The following is a 4,480-nucleotide window of genomic DNA, read 5'->3' on the forward strand; positions in this document are numbered from 1 at the left end:
TGGCTGTATCTGGACACCTAATTTATCATTCTGTTTTTGAAAATTAGGAACTTTTGGATTTCTTTGAAAAGGCTCATGGGAGCAACTAAGGGAACGGGCCTTCATGGGAGCTTTTGGATGCTATGCTGTATGATCTCTTGATTGTGGAGATTTTCTGCCCTTCACCTCCAGTTAGTGTCCCTTCCCCTTCATTCACTGCTGTTTCCTCACTACCACCACTAAAAGAAAACCACCCTTTATCACGTAATTACTTGGTTGCCTCTACTACACTCACTAGTTCACTGACGTTTCCTTTAAAGATTTTTAAATACTTGATACTGCAATTAGACATTCACCAGAACTACTTTTTTTGCCAATGCAGTCCCACTGAAATCTATGGGATCTCAAGGAAATGCAAAGGAACCCCCAGTCCAACCATAGGATTCATACCTTAGTTATCTTGTGCAGTCCATAAAGAATCCGAAAGTCTCCTGTCCTTTTTATTTATTTTTACTGTACATATATGCATTTGAGGGAAAGCTGGAGGGGCAGAAATATTGTAACTCTGTTGCCTGAGCTAGACGGTATGGAGTGCCAATGGCTCCAGCGAGAACACAATTCTGACATCTGCTAGACAAGTCAGTCTCGTCTCAAACCATCCAATTGGGAGCCACCCGCTGTGTGGCTTTCTGCATCAGTCTGCTCCCTGATGTTGTGACAGACAAATTTACACTCTGAAAAAAATAAGTAGCTAGTACAATGTGGCCCCCCTCAATTTATTTTGCTGGTTCCCTAGCACCTGGAAGGTGGAGTGCAGTAGCAGAAGCAGCATGTTGCTTTGCTGTTACATGTTGAATACAAATGATTTTTTGTTGCTTTTAACTGCATGTCTCTATAATCCCTCTCTGCTGAAAAATGCTGGATTAATTTTACTAGTAGCATTAGCGCACTGTTAACTCTGATGTGCTTGTTTACCAATCTTGAGGCCAGGGGTATCACAAAAACAGGTTCAGAAAAAGAGAGAGGGAGGAAGGAAGGAAGGAAAGAAAGGAGACCATTTATTTCTCTTAAACAATTTGCTTAATCTGGTGGCAGTTATTCAGCATGTTCACAATGAAACCCATTTTTCTTTGTGCTTGGGCCCTTACAGAGTAGGCAGAAAGCTAAAACAACCAGACACCATAAAGATCAAGAATGGATCATCCTTAGTATACTGCATTTGTTGGGTGACAAATTTTTAATGCATTTAGGTTGATGATCTTCTGGCTAAGACACTGGCATGAGTTACCTGTATGGTACTGAGAAGATTACTTGATCTTTCTATATTTTAGTTTTCCACCAGCACCTAACTCCTCCTTTTTCCGATTTTGCGCATTTTAATAATGAGACAGTCCCTGCCCTAAAGATCTTACAATTAGAACTGATCGAAATGTTGTTGGAACAGTTCTCAATCAGTCAATGTCAGTTTAGTCCAAACCTACTTGAGAAGAAGGGGATCAATATGATTTTGATGAAACTGTCAGGAAACAAATGTCCCATGTCAGTGATTTTGCATCTAAATTGTGTGTTTGTTTGTGGGGGGTTCCATTTTGAAACATCTTTTCAGTTCATATCAAGTCTTAATATAAAAGTAAATTACACTAAGCAATTTTTTAAAATTTTAATTTAAAAAAAAATTGGGATGCTACCTTTTGTCCCAGATGGGACACTATATTTTTTAAGTTTAAAATTGTATTTTCACAAAAAAGTAAGTTGCTTACAGTGTGTCTGTACCTAGCAGACTTCATAACCTTTCTGTCAGATGGGACCTCTCAAATTATTGGTGGTGGTGATTTGTGTAAGAGTAGCACCTTTGAAGAAAAAGGCCCTGGGTAGAAGAAAAATGTCCTCCCCACTGTTTTAAAAGAAATATATACTTTATGGACAAGGGCCTCAAGAAAAAGTATACATGCTAAAAGATCAATGAGGTGGAAATGGATGCATAAAATAAAATCTGTAAGTGAAGACTGAAGGTAAAAATAGGTAGGAAAGGACCCAGTAGATGGCAACAATCTATAATCAATATTCTGTAATCTAACAGTCTGAAAATATCAAACCTAAGCAGAATAAGAAATGAGAATCTGAGAAAACAGTGTGAAAAGTGGGAGGAAAACACAGACATAAAAGCATGTTGAAAATACGTGTAGAGATAAAGGAAAAGGAAAAGGAAAAGGAAAAGGAGGCACGGAGTGAGCAAACAGAAAGGAAAGTGGAAGCAGGAAATAAGCAGCTGTAGAAGCTGCTTTCTTTTAACAACCTGCAAAGATATCTGGCACAACAAGGTTGCAACACCCTATTAATTTTGCTAGTACTTCATCTATATCTTTACATCACTTTTCCAGGCGTGGTCAATTCTTTACCCAGGATCACAGTAAATTAGTGGCTCTATTTCAATGATGTTGCTCCAAACAATAAAATCCTGAATTGCTCCCTCTCTGCCACTTAGATTGTAGCGTGCCATTGTTTGTAATTAATGTTTTTTTGCTAATGGAGAGCGTGAAAATGGCAGATGCTTGTACTGAAGCACTGAGGAATGTACTAGTGTGCATGCCGAAGAACCGCTCCTGGTGTTTTCTGTTTTGGTGAAAATGATATTGCAGAAACTGAGAAGGGATTTGTAATGCTAAACTTTGAGCCACATGCTGAACATGGTGAGGCAACTTAGAGGATTAAGATAATAGTTAAGCAGATAAATGCAAAGGGCATAAGTAAAGGTTATTCACCTTCAATGATACCAGTCCCTTGTTAGCAGCATTGCAGCATGCTGGATGACCTAATTTCTTAACCTCAGCTGCCTGACCAGCTGTTCAGCCAATTTAAAGCTTCACTATCCTCCTGACTGATATGATTTATGGTAATATCTCCAAATCTTAATTCAGCCCCCCTGTTTTGAACCTCTTAGAAATAAATGAGGTTGATGTCCTTATTTCAAATTTGCCTGCACAGCTTAAGAGCCAGCTAGCCATTTTGTCCAGGCTGCATGTAACAATCCTTGAACTATCCTTTTGAAACTAAAAGCAGCCTACAGCTGGGGATGTATTGCTCTGGTAATTTGTCTCCTTCTGGGTGTCTTGACAGCACAGTCTCAATGGGGATGGAATCCAACTTAATACTTCTGCAGAAACTCAGCAGTGTCTGTAGCACTTTAGTTTTATCCCCCCACCCCTTTCCCCCACCATTTTTTTCTTAAGAAAAGAGGATAACATGCTGTAAGTGAATTAGTCCTGAGAAGAGACCAAAAACCCAGTCAACCTGCAAAAATCTGGAAGATAATAGCAACAGTTCTGAATAAAACTCTGTGGATTCAGGGATACCAGTGGATGTGTACCTTGATTTTAGCAAGGCTTCTGAATCTCCTACAACATTCTCTCAGGCAAGCTAAGGAAGTAGAGGCTGGATGAATGGACTGCAAGGTGAATAGAAAACTGGCTGGAGCAGCAGGCTTAGAAAGTAGTAGTCAATGGCTCAATGTCTATGTAACCCAGGCGGTACTCCAAGAGGTACCCCCTCTCCAAATGAAGGGATCAAAGCAGGTGCACAAGCACTGGGAGGCGTAGGGACTCTCCTCTCCCTATAGAGCAGAGCCAGACCAGCAATGGGGACTTAACTATATACCTTTTAATACTGGGAACATAACAGGCATAAATCAGAGGGTATAGTGGACACTACAATGCCCCAAGGGGGCAGGATTCAACAAAGGATAGCAATCATTTACAAAAAACAGGGTTAACAAAATATAAAACACAAACAGCAAAACAAACAATACGGGTTGGTGAAATATGAAAAGGCGCAAAATGTCAAATGACAAGGAAATATAGGGCCTTGGTACCTGGAGGGGGAAAAACACAATGGCCCCTTTTCACTGCAAGAAGATTTTCTTCCTGTTAACTCACTCACCCCAGCTGGAACTTGAACCCAGATCTCTCACAGGGTGGGCAGGAACACTGCCACACAGCCACCACTGGTGGCACTGCACTAGGCTGCTAGGGGTCTTGACCTTCCCAGAGCCCCAGCCTCACGTCGAGCTGCCTGGCCTCTGATTGGAGGAGCTAGAAGCAGGGCTGGGAACCCCTCAGGTCGCTGCTCAGATCCTTCCTGGAGCTGGGGAGCCTCTCCTGGGGGCTGCAGCCTCTGGTAGGGGATCCTGGAGCCCAGTGGGGAGCCTCTCCTGCCGGCTGCACGCTGCGCTGCTGAGGGTCCCACTGCTGCCTGCCGGTCCCACTCCTTCAGGGTCTTCCAGGGCACTGCTCCTGGCTCAGCTCTTACCAGCTCTGTGAAGCTCCTTCCTTGTTGTCCCTCACTGGTCTCTCCCCTGAGTCAGCCCATGCTGCCCCTTTTATCCCCCTCCAGGTGACCCAAGGGGCCAATAAAACCCCTGGGCCAAATCATTACCAGATTGGTGAGGAAAGGAAATGCCAAGTCCTCCAATCATCTTTTGCCCTTTCAAAACCCCTGGGCCAGG

This window comes from Gavialis gangeticus, unplaced genomic scaffold (genome assembly GCF_001723915.1).
Source record: "Gavialis gangeticus isolate Ggan-Ray unplaced genomic scaffold, GavGan_comp1, whole genome shotgun sequence".
Classification (NCBI taxonomy): Eukaryota; Metazoa; Chordata; order Crocodylia; family Gavialidae; genus Gavialis; species Gavialis gangeticus.